General features: G+C 38.4%; 1 protein-coding gene and 1 non-coding gene across 2 annotated transcripts in view; both read left to right on the top strand.

The window, feature by feature from the left end:
- The first annotated feature begins 37 nt into the window (after window positions 1–37).
- Window positions 38–22,708, top strand: part of LOC114678160 (uncharacterized) — a 150,420-nt gene continuing 127,749 nt past the window's right edge. The window contains exon 1 of the transcript XR_013417907.1: window positions 38–167. The gene's annotated coding sequence lies outside the window, so the exon portion shown is untranslated. The remainder of the gene's footprint in view (window positions 168–22,708) is intronic.
- Window positions 4,849–4,977, top strand: LOC114678571 (small nucleolar RNA SNORA3/SNORA45 family). Its single transcript, XR_003730006.1, has one exon. It is a non-coding gene; the product is annotated as a small nucleolar RNA SNORA3/SNORA45 family (small nucleolar RNA).

Here is a 22,708-nt window from a genome sequence, read left to right as displayed (position 1 = left end):
GGAAGTGCAGTGACGCCATCAGCCGTCGCCTGAGCCGTGGGGCGCGGGCGGCCGAAAGGCGAAAGTGAGATTTCGAGGGCCGGGTCTGGGGCCCCGCGGGCGCGCTGTGCTACGATGTGTGGGGAGTACGGGGAGGCTGGAGAGGAGCCGGCCCCGGGCAGTGTGAGGTGCGGAAGCGCGGTCCAGACACTTTGTTGACGGGAGGCCAGTCCGCCAGATCCGGGAGGTGGGGCCTCGTTCTGGACTGCTGTACGTAGTTTTATTCCTGGTCGTTTTTTTCGACCGCCAAATCGAGAGATAAAGCTTTGGATCATGAGAGATGGCGTCGTGTTGGGAAAAGAGCCTTCGTTACCTAAGTTTAAGCTTGGTTCATAGACATCCTCTACGAGTTTACACGTGTGTAATATGAAGGCAGTCGATTAGGAGATGTCTAAGATCATTACACCTCAAGTTTACGAGGGGAGGAAGACACGGGAAGGATGCGTGGTCTGTGCCAGACTTTGTAGACGATTCTCTGAATGACCCTGATTTAGCTCTTCTGGCCCTCTTAGATTCAACTTGGAAGCAGGCATAAATAATGATTATTGTCAGTATACTTCTCTCGGAAGGAATATTGTGATGGGGGTTGTGGGTTCATTTTTAGGTGTCTAAAGAACTTTCAGGACTTTTGAAATGATAGTGGAGCCCATTGAACTCAGAATTATCCCTTTCTGGTCTAGTGGGAGTATAGTGGCATAAGGAAAATGAAGCAAACATCAAAGACAGATGTACTGGCACAAGATTAAAAGTATGTCTCAGCTGACATAGTTGCCGTTTTAAGACTGCTAAGTTTAGCTGAATATGCCTGGATTTTTTTTTTTTTTTTTTTTTTTTTTTTTTTTAGCATTTTTTTCTTTTTAGCATTGGCATACCATATGAAATGTGGGCAGTTGCCAGTACTCTACAGAGTACCATGGCAGAATTGGCAATGACTAAATCAATTCATTCAAACAAAAATTCATCATGTGCCTACTGTGTGCATAATTTGTGGAATCAAAGTCTCTGTTTCCAGGGGCTTTACAGTGTAATAACTGCTATAGTAAATATATATGCAGAGTGGTAACCATCTGCCTATTCCTCTCCTACGGTCGTTGCTGAGTCCAGTGTAGAACAAAGCACTGCATTGTGTATCTCACCACTACTGATTTAGATTTTATAATTTCAGCTGCATCCCTCCTTCCTGCTTTGTATATTCTTCAGCATCTTTTTCTCCCTTTCCACTTGAATACTTTTTGCAGTCTTTAAATCCCAGCCCATTTCATTATATGACTTTTAACTTAGAACTTCACAGTTTTCCAAGTGCTAGAAATTTCCTGAGATTTCCTTTTCTCCAGTATCTAGGAATGAGAAACTCACTGTTAATATGTGAGATTAACTCTTCATACATATTCTAGTTCCAATACCCCTCTTTCTCATCCAGTAATTATCTTTTCTGTTGTCAACCTTCTACAAATTCTGGTTCCTTAACTAATTCTTCTGTAGCTTTCAGTTGTTTCCTTCACAAGCAAACTTTCTTTCCTTAAAAAGTATTCTATACTCAGGAGGCTGAAGCAGGAGAATCGCTTGAACCGGGGAGGCGGAGGTTGCAGTGAGCTGAGATCGTGCCACTGCACTCTAGCCTGGGCGACAGAGGGAGACTCCACCTCAAAAAAAAAAAGTCTTCTACATTCAGTGTCTTTTTTGTTTTCTGAAATTGACTTGTCAGCACTCTGCAGTCTAGTTCCCGTGTCTATCGTGCTACCAAAAATACTCTCTTTAAAGTAATCTCATTGTTTGGAAGAAAATGAGTTTTTTGCTCATTAGCATAATAGTGAAATGATGATCCTATTTCACTAGTAGGATAAAGTTCAAAACTACTAAAATGGACAAGGCCCGTAAAGTCACTTTCTTTTATTTTTATCTAACTTTTTTTTTCCCCGCTAGAACCTCTGGCAGGAACTGACTAGCCCATGAAACTTATTTCTTCCCGGGCACACAGCTAAACTAAATTTCATAGCTTTCCCTGTAGTTGATTGTAGTCATGTGATGAACTACCTTTTTTTTTTTTTTTTTTTTTTTTTTTTTTTTTTTTTTTTGAGAATGAGTTTAGCTCTTGTTGCCCGGGCTGGAATGCAATGGCACAATTTCAGCTCACCGCAACCTCCGCCTCCCGGGTTCAAGCGATTCTCCTGCCTCAGCCTCCCAAGTAGCTGGGATTACAGGCATGCACCATCACACGCAGCTAATTTTGTATTTTTAGTGGAGACACGGTTTCTCCATGTTGGTCAGGCTGATCTCGAATTCCCGACTTCAGGTGATTCCCCCGCCTCAGCTTCCCAAAGTGCTGGGATTACAGGCCAGAGCCACTGTGCCTGGCCGTGATTAACTTCTAGCCAATGAAATATGAATGGAAATGATGTGCTCATTTTTAGGGTTAATGAAGTCCTATTCTCCCTTACTCTTTCTTCATCAACCTGATGCCTTTCAGCATGGTGACCTTGAAAACTATATGTTGGAGATGGCAAAGACAGAAAAGAGAAGAAGGAGTGGCTGAAACACTACTTGGAAGAGAGCCACCCCAATTAGATACACTCCTTTTTGGACTTCTTGTAAGAGACAAAATTGAGATTTGAGAATTTATATGTATAGGAGCTAGAATGACCATAGCTAGTCCAGAAATTGGTACCAGAAGTGGAGTACTGCTAAGACAATAACCTAAAATATGTTACATCAGCTTAGTTATGATGTAGCAGGTGGTAGAGAATGTGATTTGGAGGCTGGAAAAAGGAGGCCCATGTTTGCAGTGGCAAAGTAATTAGTAAAACTGTCACCTGAAATAATTCAAAATCAGATCACCTATTTAGATTAGCTCCAGAGGAAATGATTGAAAAGAGCAAAAGTAATACTACGTGTTGAATTTTATATTTTACTTTTAGTAAGTTTTTACTAAAGAGAAACTCGGGACATACTTGGCAGAAGTGAGAGTGTACACCAATATTTCTCAGGGAGGGTTGGAAAAGGTGACTTTTTAAGACTTCTAACAATATTAAAAAAAAAAAAAAAAAGCTAGAAGAGGTCTTGAGTATAGTTACCAGTGAGATTAAGTCCTGCAACAAAGATCAGGAAAAGGGTTTGGTCTTTCCATTCAAAGTCATTATTGTAGATGGCTTCAGGATAGCTATGATAAAGGTCTAAAGGAACTGGCATAGGAGCAAGGAAGCAAAGCAGTAAATTAGGCTTGATAATTATGTAAGAAAGAACTTTGGGTGTAGTTACTAGAAGCAAATCAATCAGAAGACTACATTTTTGGAGGAACTTTATTACTAATCATACTAAATCTGGTTCAGATATCATTGTTTGGGTGTTAAAACAGAGGGTAACTGTCCAACCCCAAGCTTGCATAAGTAGAAGAATAGAGCATTAAACCTTAACAGCTCTCCAGTACTCACATGTGATGTGGCCGTGGAGAATGATGAAAAAAAAGAACATTTCAGAAGCTCATATCAGGAGCTGTACAAAGGAATGGACAGGGAGTTTTTTCCTGAAGACTAGAATTGGGGTCTCATCAGAACTGTTTTCAGTCTCCAGGAGATGGGCCACAAAATGTTTATGCAGTATTTCCTCATTATTATACATGAATAGTATTGCTCAGTATCGTTTTTCTTTTCTAAATGAGAAAATGTATTATAGTTACCTGTCTCTGAGTTACCACTGTATATTGGATTTGTAGGGATGGGGTGACAATAAAGATAATTTGTTTTTTTAGTTCTTAGGTCACATCTGTACCTAATGAAGACAGCTGCGCATTTTCTGAAAATCCTAGACTTTGAGCCTGTTTCAGTAACTGGTTAAAACTTCAGATTGTCTCCTTTGAGACAGGGTATGTTCTGTGTGTGGAAAGACAGGTAAAATACATGTTTAGTGATCAGAATAGTAGATTCCTGCAGATACTAAATTTTTCTGGCCACACAGCTATATTTCCATGCTTCTCTTCCAATTAGGTATATGGGTTAGGTGTGCTAATTCGGTTCTAACCAGTGGAATGTGAGTAGAAGTGATGTGCTCCTATTCCAGCTCTGGCCCATGGAAACATCACATGAGCAATCCAGTATATTACCACTCCCTACCAACTTGAGGCAGATGAGCAAATTTGCACTGGAAGCTATGTGTTAAAGATGGCAAAGCCACAAGGTAGGACTCCTGGATTCCTGAATCTTCACTTGGAGGATACTTGCTTCCCAATTAGAGACACTTGTGCTAGAGTTTCCTGACTCTTCACTTGGAGGATACTTGCTTGCCAATTAGAGACACTTGTGCTGCAGTTCATATGCATTCTTTTGTGTTAGGCCACTGAGATTTGAGAGCATGTCCGAATGTAGACCTGTCCCTCCTTCTGCAGATGCAATCGTTCATTACCTAATTCTGATTTTTATACCACAGGATGTGTATAAAAATCAGGCTAGCCAAAGTATCCTATCATTCAGCCATAGTGATTAGTTCAGGAATGGGCAGATTAACAAAACTGAAGTTAATCAGAGATAGTTTCACCATTTGGGCTAGCACTATCGAGAAAAAGGCACCTGCTTTTGAAATAATAATTAAAAAAAAAAAAAAAAACAAGCTACATCTGGCCTTTGGTCATCATGTAGAGTGAACCTGCCTAAGAATGAAATCATTACAGGAAAACAGGCAGTCTCAATGATACTGCAGAAGGGGAAGATATCCCATGAATTGAGAAATATTTCCTGGGTTTCTACTCAAGATTGAAATTCCAAGAGGTAAGGCATAGATACTGCCAGGAAGACCTGGGAATTCAAAAAAAGGGAGCTCTCTGAGACTAGGGTCACATCCTAACAGCTCACAGCTCTTCTCTAGTGTGCTGGAGTCCTCAGAATCTGCTGGTCTTGATTCACTGATGGGGGCAACCAGTGTCCCCTTAGTGTCCGGGCAGAAACATACTGTACCTTGGTTTTAGAAAGTAGGTTGGCAGGCATCTTTCCTCATTCCCATCAAGGAGTTGGCACCTGCCACAATATATTGTAAATCCTTTTCTCTGTTCTTCTAGAGCTACTACAAAGTGCTGGAGAAGGAAAAGCTCCTAAAGCAGCCTGTCATCCTGAAGGCCAAATTATGTAGCAGAAGAACTTGAGAAAAGATTAAGGCGGTGGTGGGGAGGACCTGTGTCCTGGTGGCTTGAAGCCACAGGGAAAGAGTTTCACTAAATGCCAACAAATGCTAAAAAATAAACAAAACAGGGAGCCAGTGGCTTGTGCTCTGCTTTCCACCTGAAAGTTTGCCCAACATAAGCAATTATAATCAAGTAGAAATTGAAGCATATGTTTAGGCAGAGAGGACCAGGTGACACTGATAACCACTATCCTCCCAGCAACTGCCTTAATTTGGCTTTCATGAGTTTTCACCCATATTATTGCAATAGTCAATCTCCCTGCCACTGATCCTATTATACTCTACTTTATCTGCCACATTGACACCTGAGTTACTTCTCGACCTTGTAAAAACAATTTATTTCTGAGTGCAACAGCAATACATGTTTGTTGTAGGATACTAAGAAAATACAAAAAAGCACACACACCAGAACATATAATTCTATCAGCTAGAGATATCCACTGTTGGCATATTAGTACAAACCTTTACACAGTGTTTTCTCTGTATATTTTTAAATGAGAATGCCACTGTTGTATTTAGCATGCTTTTAAAAATGTTTTATTTTTGTTTTTCAATCCACCAATAAGGTATCCTGGAGCATGCTTTTTTTTTTTTTTTTTTTTTTTTTTTTTTTTTTTTTTTTAAAGTATATGTGAGCATTTTCTCATAGAATGAAATGCCCTCTACAATAGTATATATAATTAATATAGCAATTTACTTAAGACAGGTGTTGCAAACTGGCAGCCTATAGCCAAATGTGATATATGAACATGTTATACTTTGTCATCACAGCATTTCAAAATCATTTGACTTTTGAATGCATTTATACAAGGCATGCTGTCTTCAATTCTCTACAGTTTCCATAAATTCCTATTATGCCCAGTCCTTATTCACTCATGTCACCTATCTTTTTTGTTGTTGTTACTGTTTCTGTGTGGGCTTTTAAGAAATTTTTGGCATTTGAGTTGAAAACAGCAATTTAGCCAGAATAAGCATGGATGTTCATTCACTTAGTATTTGTTGCCTACCTGCTACATACAAGGCACTGTGTTAGGTGAGAAAATGGTTAGCAAAACAACCACGGTCCTTTATATCTTGAAGCTTATGGTCTAGCGTGAGAGACACACAAATGAAATAACTGCTGCAAGGGAAACCTGAGCTAGAAACTTTTGATTTGTTTTGGGGCTTCCCTGAGGAAGTAATATGTGAACAGAGATCTATAGTAGGAAATAGGCCAAAAAGCGGAGAAGAATCTTCCTAGCCAAAGGAATGTATATGCAAAAGGCTTAAAAAAGGAGGTATCAAACTCTGCCAGAAGAGCTGAAACACAGAAAGTGAGAATGTTTGCAAGATGAGGCTGGAGAAGTAAGTGGAAGACAGATGATTCAGGGCTTGTGGACCATGCTAAGGGTTTTGAGATAAATGTTGATATAGAATCTACCCTAGTCTTCTTTTCCTTAGGGAAACATAATTCTCTTTTTAATCACTCCTTATATGACATGATGTCGAAATCCTCTTCATCCTCTTACTACCCTTCTCTAGCATTAATAATTTTCTTAGTCCACTGCTCTGGAACCAGAGCCCAGTAAAAAATAGTTAAGCTGAAGGCTGGGGATGGCAGTCTAGCACAAATAGTAATTAACTACTGGGCACATTAGTAGAACAGAGCTGCTACCTAAATAAATCCATTTAGGCCAGGCACAGTGGCTCACGCCTGTAATCGCAGAACTTTGGGAGGCCAAGGTGGGCGGATCACGAGGTTAGGAGATCGAGACCATCCTGGCTAACTCGGTGAAACCCCATCTCTACTAAAAAATACAAAAAATTAGCCGGGCGTGGTGGTGGGCACCTGTAGTCCCAGCTACTTGGGAGGCTGAGGCAGGAGAATGGCATGAACCTGGGAGGTGGAGCTTGCAGTGAGCAGAGATCGCACCACTGCATTCCAGCCTGGGCGACAGAGTGAGACCCTGTCTCAAAAAAAAAAAAAAAATTTTTTATATATATATCCATTTAAAGTCAACTAAATGTTATTTGGATAATATGTCTCTCATGTTAAATTTGCCCAAATATATATCTCACCTCTTACAATTTATTTAGTTTAAAATTCAGTATTGTTTTTCTTCATGTACTCCTGGGTTGGGTAAAGAAAGGAACAAGGGAATGGGGAAACCTAGAGTCCTGGGTAACAGAGAAAGACAGCCTGAGAATAAAAGTATGCAAAAAGTAATATACAACAAAATAATGCACTTAACTCTTGTTACTAAACAAATAAGCTACTCACATTTTAGTTTTGTGTTTCATTTTATGTTTGTCAGTTTAGCAATTTTTGTCACTGTTTGGAAGACTTAGAGTGGTTATTGCATAGAACACTCCTACACAGAGTTTTGCGAGTTTCTGAATTTTGTACTTTCAATCTGAAAATCAAGAGAAACATTTTCAAGGTTCAGATTCAGACCAAGTTAATATGTTAACAACTAATAACAATATTAAAAGTTAGAACAATTCCTTTTCTCTATCTTTCTCAGGACAAATCAAGTTTATTAGAAAACTAGGGAGTGATCTGGTGAAAGAATCCAAGAAGTTCCAGGGAAATCTTTCATTCATTCATTTATAGATTATTCCACAAATGTTTATTAAATATCTATGGTATTTATACAGCACCTACAGTACTATTTAGGGCACTGGGTATAGCTTATAAACTACATAACTGAATATCTTTTGTGCAAGGAGTAAGTAGTATAATAGTGCCTTGAAATATAGGAATTCACCTAGAGATCTTCTCAAATCCTCAAATGTGCACATGTTTTATATCATGTAACTGAACCCAGAAAATAAAGCATAAGCAAACTGGTATTTTTACACAGCAATGAATTTTAAAAGCACGCAGAGTCTCTAGTCTCATATAAGGGGCTTAGAACTTGCCACTGCATCCTAATAACAAGTACAAAGCTGAACAGACAAAAATCAGCAACTCTTCTTAAATTCCTCAGAAATGAGGACACAGGGAAAACTGCTGCCCTCAAAATTGGAGAGACGGATGGGAAGATACAGAGAATCATAACCAGAGCAGAAACCTCTGGAAACCAGTGCTGGGGTAGGGAAACCTGAACGGTAATTGATGAAATGCTGAAGGCTCACTGTGGACAAGCCTGAGAGTCAAAAACTCCAGGGGAACCCAGTCATAGAGGAGCTCTCATACCTTTGTGAATTATACCTCCAGTAGGACTAGTATTGTATACTCACAAAGGTGAACTCACAGTGACTATCAGAGAAAAATCCCCTCATGCTTCTGGCTGGGGGATGGGAAAGCAACCATTTTGATATACAGCAGAGCATTCTGTTCTTAACAAGCCCTGGCTGCAGAAGAAACTTTTTTTCTTTTTTTGGTTGAGCAAGGAGAAACTGTTTTACTACAGCCTAACTCAGTGGGGTTTTATCAAAGCCTAACTGACTTGGGGGAAGGAAAATACCCAGCTCCAGTTAGCTCTAGCCTTCCACGTGGGGAAGGGAAATATAGCACTCTAGTCCCCTTTAGCAATTCTGTCCACCGTTAAGAGGGAGAAACAACTGAGAAAACACTGCTGAAGTTTACCATGCAGGGGTGTAGGCTTACCAAAAGACTGAGACCTAATCATAGGACTCAGAATGCTTCCACTCCCTGACACTACCACCACATTACTTAAGGCTTATTTACTGTAGTTCCTTTTACTCAACACATCATAGTCACTTTTTAACAAAAAAAATTACAAGACATATTTGTAAAGGCAAAAAAAAAATGATTTTCAGTTTGAAGAGACTGAAGCATCATAACCAGAATCAAATATGGTAAGAATGTTGTGATAATTAAATCAGGAATTAAAAACGGAGCTATTTTTATATGATAAGGGCTTTCGGAAAAAAGTAGACAACATGTAGGAACAAATGGAGTAATGTAAGCAGAGATACGGAAATTCTAAAAAAATATTAAATGCTAGATATCAAAAACTCTGTAACGTAAATGAAGAATGCTTTTTGATGGGCGTATTAGTACACTTGCACTTGGTTGAGGAAAGAATCTCTGAGCTTAAGGATATGACAATAGAAACTTCCCAAACAAAAAAGCATGAAGAAGCCAGGTGTGGTGGCTCACACCTGTAATCCCAGAACTTTGGGAGGCCGAGGCCAGCAGATCACCTGAGGTCAGGAGTTCGAGAGAGCCTGGCCAAGATGGTGAAACCCCGCCTCTACTAAAAATACAAAAATTAGCCAGGCATGATGGCACACTCCTGTAATCCCAGCTACTCAGGAGTGAGGCTGAGGCAGGAGAAATGCTTGAACCTGGGTAGTGAAGGTTGCAGTGAGCTGAGTTTGTACCATTGCACTCCAGCCTGGGCAACAGAATGGAGACTCCGTCTCCAAAAAAAAAAAAAAAAAAAAAAAAAAAAAGCATGGAGAAAAAAGACTGGATGGATGGTGGGGTGCGGGGGGAAGAGAAGGCAGAACAGAATATTTAAGAACTGTGGGACAACTACAAAAGGTGTAGATGCACACAGTAGGGATATCAGAAGGAGAAGAAATCCTTGATGGAACAGAAGAAATATTTGAGGCAATAATGACAGAACTTCCCCCAAATTAATGTCAGACACCAAACCACAGATCCAAAAAGCTCAGAGAACAGCAAGTAGGATAAATGCCAAAAAAAAAAAAAAAAAAAAAATCTACACATATGCAAATATTCGAATTTCAGAAAATAAAAAATAAAAATATTCTTATATAAGCAGATATATATGGAAACAAAAAGATACAAAAAAAAAAGAAAAATATTCTGATAAAAAGCCAGAGGGAAAAACACTTTATCTATAAAGGAGCAAAGATAAGAATTACATCTGACATCTCCTCAGAAACCATGAAAGTAAGAGGCTGGAGTGAAACATTCAAAGTGTTGAGAGAAAAAAAACACCAGCCAATAGTTATTTACTTTGCAGAGTTATCCTCCAAAGGTAAAGGAGAAACAAAGACTTTTAGACTGACAAAAATTGAGGGACATCGTTGCCAACAGGACCTACCTTGCAAAAAATATTGAGAGAAATTCTTCAGAAAGAAGAAAAATAGTACAGGTCAAAAACTCATGTCTGTATAAGGAAAGGAGGGAAAATAAAACTTTTATTTTTCTTATTCTTAATTTAATAAGTAACATTTTACTCAGAGTAATAATAGAAACAATGTGTTTTATTATGTATAGTAGTCCCCTCGTAATCCACAAGAGATATATTCCAAGACCCCCAGGGGGTCCAAATAGAGATAACCTTTAAGAATAAAATGAAGCATTACACAATCAAATATACAGAACTATAAGATAGTTCTGTTTAAAAAATATTTTCAAGGGTGGGCACGGCAGGTCATGCCTGTAATCCCAGCACTTTGGGAGGCTGATGCGGGTGGATCACTTGAGGCCAGGAGATGAGACTGGCCTGGCTAACATGGTGGAACCCCATCTCTACCAAAAATACAAAAATTAGCCAGGTGTCATGGTACACACCTGTATTCCCAACTGCTAGGGAGGCTGAGGCAGGAAGATCACTTGAACCTGGGAGGTGGAGGTTGCAGTGAGCCTAGATCGCACCACTGCACTCCAGCCTGGATGATAGAACAAGACTCTGTCTCAAAAATAAATACATAAAATAAAATATTTTCAAAAATAAATCTGGGTACACTAGAAAAAATTGAAAACAAACTGCTTAATACTGATTATCAGTACATTAAAAAGTTACAACCATAATACTGTACATATTCATGTATTTTAATCATTGTCTTAACTGTATCTGTCTCATGTTACAAGTATATTTTACTTCTGAAGAATATATTTTTATATGATTGTAATTTTTAATAAAAGTATCTTTAAACTTCCACATTTCATTTTACAGCCAATGAATTTAAAATTGCTGATGCTCTCAATTGACTCTTCTCAGTTACCTCAGTATTTTTATTTTGGAACATACTCTCTCAACAGGTTAATATAGGTCATCTGGTAAACTCAGAGCACATTATACCAAATGGGGTATATTCCCAATTCTGGTTTTATCTTATTAAATATTTAAATATTTCAGCTCAAAGGTTTTCAGTTACTGTCTTTTTTGCCTCCACTTAGAGTATCTTTGACAAATATTTTTATAAGACAAAGCTCATTAAATAAGTTATCTCTTTTATGATTCCTTAAATGCTATATCAAATGTATGTATGTATGTATGTATGTATGTATGTATGTGTTCGAGACAGAGTCTTGCTATGTTGCCCAAGCTGGAGTGCAGTGGCATGGTCTCAGCTCACTGCAACCTCCCCCTCCAAGGCTGAAGCGATTCTCGTGCCTCAGCCTCCTGAGTAGCTGGGATTACAGGCATGCACTACCACACCCAGTTAATTTTTGTAATTTTAGTAGAGATGGGTTTTCACCACGTTGGCCAGACTGGTCTCAAACTCCTGGCCTCAAGTGATCTACCTGCCTTGGCCTCCCAAAATGCTGAGATTACAGGTGTAAGCCACCACACCTGGCCTTTTATGAAATTTATATAAATTTGATAATAAATAATAATAGGCTTTTTTTTTTTTTTACATTCTGGTACTGAATATAAAATTATCCAAGTAAAAATAGAAGCTCCACCAAATAATCTTCTCGGAAGTCAACAGTGTTTATTTCCTGTTGCTGTTGCAATAAATTGCATGATAGTGTCTTAAAACAACACAAATTTATAATCTTACACTTCTGGAGGTCAGAAGTCTGAAATGGATTCCACTGGGCTAAATCAAGGTGTTGACAGGATTGCACTCCTTATTTAGAGTCCAGGGCTGATTCTTTTTCCTTTTTCAGATTCTAGATGTTGCCAGCATTCCTTGGCTGGTGGCATCTGCCTCCATCTTACAATACATCACTCCAATCTCTGCTTCTATCATAACTTTGTCTCTGACTCTTCTGCCTTCCTCTTCCATCTTTTAAAGCCCCTTGTGATGACATTGGGTCTGCCTGCATAATGCAGGATAATCTTCCCATCTCAAGAGTCTTGTCTTAATTATATCTGCAAAGTCTCTTTGTCATGTATGGTCATATATTCATCCCGAGATTAGACTGTGACCAGGCATGCTTTCATATGATTGCTGGGTCACATGATAGATACATGATTACCTTTTTAAAAGTGGGCAAAATATTTGAATAGACAATTCGCTAAGTAAGCTATATGGCTGGAAAATAAATACATGAAATGATGCTCTACTATATATAGAAATATAATTAATTTTATATATTGATCTGGTATCTTGGAACATTGCTAAACTCCTGCATTGGTTCTAGTAACTTATTTATGCACTCCATAGGATTTTCTTCACAGAAATCATGCCATCTATGAATGAAGGGAATTATACTTCTTATTTTCCAAATGGAGATTTTATTTTTCTTGCATGACTATTCTGGCTAGAACCACCAGTACAATGCTGATTAGAAGTGGTAAGATGGATATCCTTTCCTTGTTCCTGATCATAAGTGTGATGTTAATTGTAGATTTTTCACATATACTGTTTATCAATATAAGGAAGTTCTCTTCTGTTCTCTGTTTTCTGACAGTTTTTGTCAGGCATGTATTTTGTATTTTCAAATACTGTTCTGTATTTGTTGAGATAATCATAGGATTTTTCTTTCTTGTTATTACAATGAGTTACATTGATTACTTTTTGGATATCAAACCAACCTTGTATTTTTGAGATAAACCCCCCTTGGTCATGATGTATTATCCTTTTTGTACATTATTGTATTAGCTCTGCTAAAATTTTGCTAAGAATTTTTACATGTATGTTTATGACACATATTGGTCTGTAGTTGTCTTATAATGTCATTGTCTGGTTTTGGTATCAAGTAATGCTGCCCTCACAGAATGAATTAGAAAATATTCCCTTCTCATCAATTTTCTGGAAGAGTTTTTGTAGAATTGGTGTTATTTTCTGCTTAAATGTTTGATAGAATTTACAAACGAAGCCATATGGGCCCAGTGTTTTCTTTGTGGGAAGGTTTGTAGACAAATTCAATTTCTTTAATAGATGTAGAGTTATTTATCTATTTGTTCTTGAATGAGCTTTGGTAGTTTGTATCTTTCAAATAATTTGTCCATTTTATGTCCCTCATCTCTGGTAATTGCTCTGAAATCTATTTTGTCTGCTTTCTTTTGATTAGTATTAGGATGGTATATTTTTCTCTTCCCTTAATTTTTAAGCTCTATGCTAAGCATGGTTGAATCTTGCATTTTTATCCAATCTTAATAATCTCTGGTTTTTAAATGAGAGAGTTTAGACTAATTTAATTATTGATAGTTTTGGTTCTATTTGTATTGTTTGTTCCATCTTTTCTTCTTTCCCCTTTCCTTTTTTGCCTTCTTTTAAAAAAACTATGTAATGTATATTCCATTTTATCACCCTTGTTGGCTTACTGGTTATAATTCTTTTTAATTCACAATAATGATATATAAAGTCTTATTAGCTATAATTCTTTATAATTCACAGTAATAGGACATAAAGTTTTAGTTGTTGATTTAGGGTTTATATTATACATATTTGTTATGTTGTACCTTCACGTGGCATTATATTACTTAACAGATACTGCAAGAACCTTAAAATAGTATAATTCTATTTTCCCCTCCTGACCTTTGTACTATTTTGCCTTACATTTTACTTCTATATATTTTATAAACCACATAGTACAGTGGTCCCCAACCTTTTGGGCACCAGGGACCAGTTTTGTGGAAGACAATTTTTCCACAGACCATTGTGGGGTGGATGGTTTCGAGATGAAACTGTTCCATCTCAGATCGTCAAGCATTAGATTCTCATAAGGAGTGCACAACCTGGATCCCTTGCATGTGCAGTTCACAATAGCATTTGTGCTCCTATGAGAATCTGATGCTGCCGCTGATCTGACAGGAGTCTGAGTTCAGGCAGTAATGCTCAATCGCCCACCACTCACCTCCAGTACTGGTCCACAGTCTTAGTGTTGGGTACCCCTGCCATAGTACATTATCATTATATTTATTGTTTCTTTCAAGAGTCAGTTATCTTTTAAAGACATTTAAATAATAAAAAATGTATTTATATTTGTCCATGTTGTTACCATTTCCGATGTTTTCCATTCTTTTATTTAGGTTTTCATTTGGTATTATTTTCATTTTGCCTGAAGGAAAAGCAAAAGAAAAAAATACCAAATTTTCCTCTATCATTTCTTATAGTGCTGGTCTGCTTGTGATGAATTATTTCTGCTTCTTTTAATGTCTGAAAATATCCTTCTTTCATCTTTGTTTTTGAAAGATATTTCCATTTGGGTACAAAATTCTAGATTGATAAGGTGTTTTTTTTTCTTTCAGTACTTTCAGGATATTATTTTACTGTCTTCTAGTTTGCATTGCTTCTGATAAGAAATCTCTCATCTTGACCTTTGGCCCTCTTTATATCATGTATCTTTTTCCTTTGGTCGATTTAATCACTGGTTCTTTATCACTGGTTCTAAGAAATTTTGTTTTTAAGCTGTGCTAGAAAAGACCAAAAAGCATTTAGTCTAGGATTAAATCTTTTTTTTTTTTTTTTTTTTTTTTGTTGAGACAGTCTTGTTCTGTCTTGCCCAGGCTGAAGTGCAGGGACGCACCTCCTGGGTTCTAGCAATTCTCCTGTCTCAGCCTCCTGAGTAGCTGGGACTACAGGTGCATGCCACCACACCCAGCTAATTTTGTATTTTTAGTTGAGACGGAGTTTCACCATGTTGACCAGGCTGGTCTTGAACTCCTGACCTCAGGTGAGCCATCTGCCTTGGCCTCCCAAAGTGCTGGGATTACAGGCGTGAGCCACCGTGCCCGACTTCTAGGATTAAATCTTACCTACCACTGAGGGAAGATTCCTCTTAGAATCCTAAAAAAAAAAGTCTGATGTCTTCTAAATTATGAGGTTTTCCAATCTAGCTATTGGGAACAGGCACTATCCCAGTCCATATGCGAGCTACAAATACTCTTTCCGCTAATCCTTCTGTGTGATTCTTTCCCCAGTTCTGGGTAGTTTCTTCACATGCATGTTCTGATCAATACTCAACTGAACATCCAAGGACACTCTCTTAAGATCTCTAGAGTTCTTATATGTATAGTTCCCCCTTTCCAGAATCTGCCCTGCCAACTCTAGCCTCTTCAACTTCCTCAGACTGTCAGCTCGGGGTTTCAACTCAGGATTTCCCCTCCTTACACTGCATCCAGGAAACTTTTTCCAGGCAGTAAGTTGGGGCTATGGTATAACTTACCTCATTTGTTCCCGTATGACAGGTTCACTGTCCTTCATTGCCTGATAACCAATGTCTTGAAAGCCATTGCTTTATAAATTTTGTCTAGTTTTCTAGTTGTTTTAGGTGGAAGGATAAATTCAGTTCCAGTTTCTCATTGTGAACAGAAACAAATGTCCAAAGTGACTTTAAAAAACACACACAAACCTTTTCATATTATGCCTCTCCAAACCCGTCAATGGCTTCTCACTGTTCTTAGGATAAAGTCCATAATCCTTACCAAGGGCTTCAGAACTCGCCGCCACTTGCTCCTCTTGTGCCATGCTCTCCCTTATTCTGTTTCAGCAACACAAACTTTTCAGTTGCTCAAACTCAGCAGACACTTCTACTTGTCCCTCCTCTCAAGAATTTACCTTATACTTTGTGTCCCCCCCCCCCCTTTTTTTTTTTTTTTTTTTTTTTTTTTTGAGACGGAGTTTCGCTCTGTCGCCGAGGCTGGAGTGCAGTGGCGTGATCTCAGCTCACTGCAAGCTCCGCCTCTTGGATTTGTGCCATTCTCCTGCCTCAGCCTCCCGAGTAGCTGGGACTACAAGTGTCTGCTTCCACGCCTGGCTGGATTTTTTGCATTTTTAGTAGAGACGGGGTTTCACCGTGTTAGCCAGGATGGTCTCCATCTCCTGACCTCGTGATCCGCCCGCCCTGGCCTCCCAAAGTGCTGGAATTACAGGCGTGAGCCACCACGCCCGGCCATGTGCTCCCCTTTTCACAGAGGTGTCTTATACCTGTTCTTCAGAGTTTATCTTGAATGTCATTTTCTCAGGGAAACCGTCCTTGGCTCTCTCAGTAAATCATGTTTGTTATGATTGTCCCCATAGGCTTGGAAATCAACACTAATTTTAAGGAGATACTCTGTAATATAACAGAGTTTTATGTTAAATAATTTGAGGGTCTTTCCCATTGTAAATTTCTATGATCTAATATGTACTCTTCAAAAAACATTTTGTAAAATATCTTACTTATGAAGACTATTGTATTTTAATAAATTACATTATAAATGTATTGAATGGGATCTGGTAGCATTCAAATTCTCAGAAAGACTTTAAATAAAATTAAATATTGCCATACACATAGTACCTCACCTACAATTATTTGCAAGTTCAGTATATTGATTTGGTATTCAGTAGTATAAAGACTAGAGAAGTAATACAGAGTCAGTGCATTCCTCGAGAAACATAAGGTTTATTAAGTGAGATAAAACTTGCACACAGAAAACAAGATACTGGCCATTTTTTTAAAGATAACGGAATGCATTTTAAAGTATATATTCCTTAAGTCCTGCACTTGTAATTCTGAGAGTAGGAAAGATTAGGAGAGGTTGGGTAGGTACACCAGCCATTCAAGTTTAAGTTAGAGAAGGGACCCCAGAGATAGAGGTGTCTAATTAGGTAAGTTAGTTTATTATCTAGAGCAGCTAGAAGTAAAAGGAAGGAAAGGATAAGTACAAAGAATTGCCCACGGGACAATAAAAAAAAAAAAAAAAAATGAAACTCAATCATTTGTCAGATGTAAGGATTGAATGTTAAGGGAAAAAAGCCAGAGGACAAATCAGAAGTCGTGAGTTGTGTCAACACAAGAATGCAGTGGGAGAAAGAAGCAAGATGGGCAATAAGGCTGGAGAATGTAGCACTCTAGATGTGAGGAGGGGTGAATGGTGAATTGCCTGAAGCTCACTGTCATTGTCTGTGAGTCACATGCTGAATATGTGAGGGGGCTCAAGTTAAAGGGTAACTGGTTAGGGAAGGTTAGGGAAGATTTTCCGTCCGGCCCCACACAACTACTCAGGCTTCCCCTGGAAGCTATCAGTTCTCTTTGGTAGGAGGTTCTCTTCCAGCTCTGTGCCTTAAATTAACCGAACATGGCCACGGTTCCAGGAATTTGCCTGCTCTGATATGTTCACTACGATGATTATGTACATGATTCCCTGGTTCCAGATCTGCACTCACTCCATAGTCCATCTGGCTTCTGACTCTGGCTCCATTCCCATTTTTTAGTTCTGCTGTCGTCCTTCATACTAGACTTTGGTATTTGGTTTCCTATTTCTGACTTTTGGCTTGCTGCCACAAAAAGGGGGGAAAAAATCCTGTAGTAATTATCATTTCTACTTCAAACTACTTCACTTTCATTATTCTGTAGGCACCCAACACCCATTTTTGGTCATGGGCCAGTGCCTTAATCAAAAACACTGGACTTTACACAGGGCTTCACATCAGTGGTTGTTCATATGGTTTTCTTCTACAAATACTATCCCCACCAGCTGAAGTGCCAAGGCTAGCTATAATAATGGCAAAGTCCAGATCATTCGCTATTGTGTATTTTGGCTTCTTGTCTCTGGCAGTTGGAGTGAGTTGCAAAGACATTGGGTTACGAGTGGAGTTCTAAGGCCATGTGCACAGGGACCAGTTAAAATGAATTTGGGATGCATGGATGGTAAACCTGAAAGTGGAAGGCCCCCACCCCTACTTTATGGGTGAGGAGACTTGTTTATATATCGGTGAGACAGTAGTGATGAGTGGGACATATCTGTTGTGAGAAGAGCCACAGAGTCTGCTCTCTGTATTGTCTCTCTTAGTGATTAAGACTGTCAGCTTAAACTTTCATTTATTTAACACTTATTGAGCACCTATCATGTATGCATTAAGTGCTAGGCTAGAACTTTGGGATAGAATGATGAGCAAAAAGGCATGGCCTCCACTGTTAGTGAGCTTACAAGGTAAGTGGGGCAAGGATGTTATACAGTAATCTAAAAATTATTTAATGAAAATTATTGCTAAACACAATAACATCACTAGTTATATAACCAAGTCTAAATATAATAATATAACTATAATTATAGAAAATTATAACTTATGTTAGTGCTATAAGGAAAAAGTGCATAGTACTATTAAACAGTGTAATAGTGCTTTCCTGGGATATTATCATTAAATTGAGATCTTAAGAGAGACTAGGAGTTAACTAGCTGAAGAAAGGATGAAGTATAGCTATGCAAGTCCCTGAGGTTAAAGAACAATGGTAGTTTCAGAGTTGAAAGAAGGCTATTGTTCCCATTGTGTTAGAGAGTTATGAAAGACATGTTGCCAGATGAGTTTAAGAAGTGGGTAAAGACTAATCATAGAGGGTCATTAGAAGAATTTCTGTCTTTTTTTTTTTTTTTTTGAAAGGGAGTCTCACTCTGTCACCCAGCCTGGAGTGCAGTGACATGATCATGGCTCACTGAAAGCTCCGCCTCCTGGCGAGTTCACGCCATTCTCCTGCCTCAGCCTCCCGAGTAGCTGGGACTACAGGCATGCGCCACTATGCCCAGCTAATTTTTGTTTTTTAGTAGAGACGAGGTTTCACCATGTTGGTTGACCAGGATGCTCTCAATTTCTTGACCTCATAATCCTCCCGCCTTGGCCTCCCAAAGTGCTGGGATTACAGGTGTGAGCCACTGTGCCTGGCCAAATTTCTGTCCTTTTAGATTATTTTATTTCAACTTTTATTTTAGGTTCAGTGGGTACATGTGCAGCCTTGTCACATGGGCATACTGCATGATGCTGAGGTTTGCAGTATGATTAATCCTGTCTCCCAGATAGTGAGCATAATACCCAATAGGTAGTGTTTCAACCCTTGTCCCTCTCCCTGCCTCCCATCTCTAGTAATCTCCAGTGTCTATTGTTGCCATCTTTATGTCTATGTGTACTCAATGTTTAGCTCCGACTTATAAGTGAGAACATGCAATGTTTGGTTTTCTGTTTCTGCGTTAATTTACTTAGGACAACAGCCTCCAGCTGCATCTGTGTTGCTGCAAGGGACATGATTTTCTTCTTTTCCAGGCTGCATAGTATTCCATGTTGTATATGTATCACATTTCTTTATCCAATCCACCATTGATGGGTACCTAGCTTGATACCATGCCTTTGCTATTGTCAGTAGTGCTATGACTAACATATGCATGCATGTGTCTTTTTGGTAGAATGATTTATTTACCTTTGAGTATATACTCAATGATAGTACTGCAGGGTCAAAAGGTAGTTCTATTTTTAGTTCTTTGAGAAATCTCCAAACTGCTTTCCACAGTGGCTGAACTAATTTACATTCCCACCAACAGTTGTATGTGTTTCCTTTACTCCTCAGCCTCTCCAGCATTTGTTATTTTTTGACTTTTTAATAATAGCCATTCTGACTGGTGTGAGATGGTATCTCACTGTGTTTTTTAATATTGTTATTATTATTATTATTTGAGACAGGGTCTCACTCTATCACCCAGGCTGGAATGCAGTGGTGCAATCTTGGCTCACTGCAATGTCCACCTCCCAGATTCAAGTGATTCTCATGCCTCAGCCTCCCGAGTAGTAGCTGGGATTACAGGCGTGTGCCACCATGCTCGGGTAATTTTTGTATTTTAGGTAGAGACAGGGTTTTGCCATGCTGGCAGGGCTGATCTTGAACTCCTGGCCTCAAGAGATCCACCTGCCTTGGCCTCCCAAAGTGCTGATTACAAGTGTGAGCCACTGCGCCTGGCCTCATTGTGGTTTTGATTTGCATTTCTCTAATGATTAGTGATGCTGAGCATTTTTTTGTATGTCTGCTGGCCTCTTGTATGCCTTCTTTTGAGAAGTGTCTGTTCGTATCTGTTTCCTACTTTTTAATGGGGATATTTGGGGGTTTTTTGCTTGTTGAATTAAGTTTCTTCTAGATTCTGCACATTAGACTTCTGTCCAATGTATAGTTTGTGAATATTTTCTCCCATTCTGAAAGTTGTCTGTTTACTCTGTTGATAGTTTCTTATACTGCGCAGAAGCTCTTTAGTTTAAGTAGGCCCCAAGCGTGAATTTTTGTTTTTGTTGCAATTGCTTTTGAGGACTTAGTCAGAAATTCTTTGCCAAGGCTGATGTCCAGAAAAATATTTCCTAAGTTTTTGTATAGGAGTTTTATAGATTTAGGTCTTACCTTGAAGTATTTAATCCATCTTGAGTTAATTTTTGTATATGGTGATAGGTAGGAGTTCAGTTTCATTCTTCTGCCTATGGATAGCCAGTTACCCCGCATCATTTATTGAATAGAGGGTCCTTTCCTCATTGCTTATTTTTTTCGACTTTCACAAAGATCAGTTGATTGTAGGTGTGCAGCTTTATTTATTTCTGGGTTCTCTATTCTGTTCCTTTGGTCTATGTGTCTTTCATTGTACCAGTACCATGCTGTTTTGGTTATTATAGCCTTGTAGTATAGTTTGAAGTCAGATAATATGATACATCTGGCTTTGTTCTTGCTTTGAATAGTTTTGGCTATTCAGGGTCTTTTTGGTTCTACATGAATTTTAGAATAGTTTTTTCTAATTATGTGAAAAAATGGCATCAGTAATTTGATAGGAATAATGTTAAATGTGTAGATTGCTTTGGCCAGTATAGCTCTTTTAATGATATTGATCTTCCAGTCTATGATAAGAGAATGTTTTTCCATTTGCTTGTGTCATCTATGGTTTCTTTCAGCAGTGTTTTGTGCCTTGTAGAGATCTTTCACCTCCTTTGTTAGTTGTATTTCTAGGTATTTTATTTTTTGCGTGGTTATTGTAAATGGGATTGCATTCTTTATTTGGCTGTCAGCATTAATGCTATTGGTGTATAGAAATACCACTGCTTTTGTACACTGATTTTGTTTCCTGAAATGTTACTGATGTTTATCAGTTCGAAGAGACTTTTGGTAACATATTTAGGGTTTTGTAGATATAGAATCATACTGTCAGTGAAGAGAGAGAATTTGATTTCTTATTTTCCTATTTGGATGCCTTTCATTTCTTTCTCTTGCCTGATTGCTCTGGCTAGGACTTCCACTATTCTGTTGAATAGGAGTGGTGAGAGTTGGTATTCTTGTCTTGCTGTAGTTCTTAAGGAGAATACTTCCAGCTTTTATCAGTTCAGCATGATATTGGCTGTGGGTTTGTCGTAGATAGCTCTTATTATTTTGAGATATTGTCCTTCTAGTCCAAATTTGCTGAGAGTTTTTTTTCATGAAGGGATTTTGGATTTTTATCAAAGGCTTTTTCTATGTCTATTGAGATGATTGTATAGTTTTAATTTTTAATTGTGTTTATATGGTCAGTCACATTTATTGATTTATGTATGTTGAACCAGCTTTCCATCCCAGGAATGAAACCTACTTGATCATGGTGAATTAATTTTTGATGTGCTGCTGGATTTGGTTTACTAGTCTTTTGTTGAGGATTTTTGTGTCTGTGTATATGAGGAATATTGGCCTATAGCTTTCTTTTTTCATTGTTTATTTGCCAAATTTTGGTATTAGAATGATGCTGGCTTCCTAGAATGAGTTAGGGAGGAGTTCCTCCTCCTCAGTGTTTTGGATTATTTTCTGTAGAATTGATAACAGTCCTTCTGATCAGTTCTTCTTTGTATATCTAGTAGAATTTGTCTGTGAATCCATTTGATCCAAAGTATTTTTTGGTTGGTAGATTTTGTTATTACTGATTCAATTTTGGAACTTGTTATTCGTCTATTCAGGGTTTCAATTTCTTCCTGATTCAATCTTGGCAAGTTTTGTGTTTTTCTAGGAATTTATCCATTTCTTCTAGATTTTCTAGTTTCTGTGAATAGAGGTGTTCACTGTAGTCTCTAAAGATCTTTTTTTGTTGTTGTTGTTTTTAATTTTGTTTTCTTTTTATTTTTGAGACAGAGTCTCACTGTGTCACCCAGGCTGGAGTGCCCTGGTACAATCTCAGCTCACTGCAACCTCCACCTCCTGGGTTCAAGCAGTCCTTCTGTCTCAGTCTTCTGAGTAGCTGGGATTACAGGTGTGCACCACCACGCCCGACTAATTTTTGTATTTTTAGTAGAGACAGGGTTTCACCATGTTGGCCAGCCTGGTCTCAATCTCCTGGCTTTAGGTGATCCGTCTGCCTCAGCCTCCCAAAGTTCTGGGATTACAGGCATGAGACACCACACCTGGGCTCTGAGGCTCTTTTGTATTTGTTTGGGATCAGTTGTAATTTCACCTTTGTCATTTCTGATTGTGCTTCTTTAGATTTTCTCTCTTTTGTAGTTTGTTAATCTAGCTAGTGATCCATTGATCTTGTTTATCATTTCAAAGAAACAAATTTGCCTTCATATATTGTTTGTATGGATTTTGGAGTCTCAATTTCATTCATTTCTGGTCCAATTTTAGGTATTTATTTTCTTCTGCTAGTTTTGGGGTGAGTTTATT

Source organism: Macaca mulatta, chromosome 5 (assembly GCF_049350105.2).
Source record: "Macaca mulatta isolate MMU2019108-1 chromosome 5, T2T-MMU8v2.0, whole genome shotgun sequence".
Taxonomy (NCBI): Eukaryota; Metazoa; Chordata; class Mammalia; order Primates; family Cercopithecidae; genus Macaca; species Macaca mulatta.
Note: the sequence above shows the minus strand (reverse complement) of the source record. Positions and strands in the feature narration are given on the sequence as shown.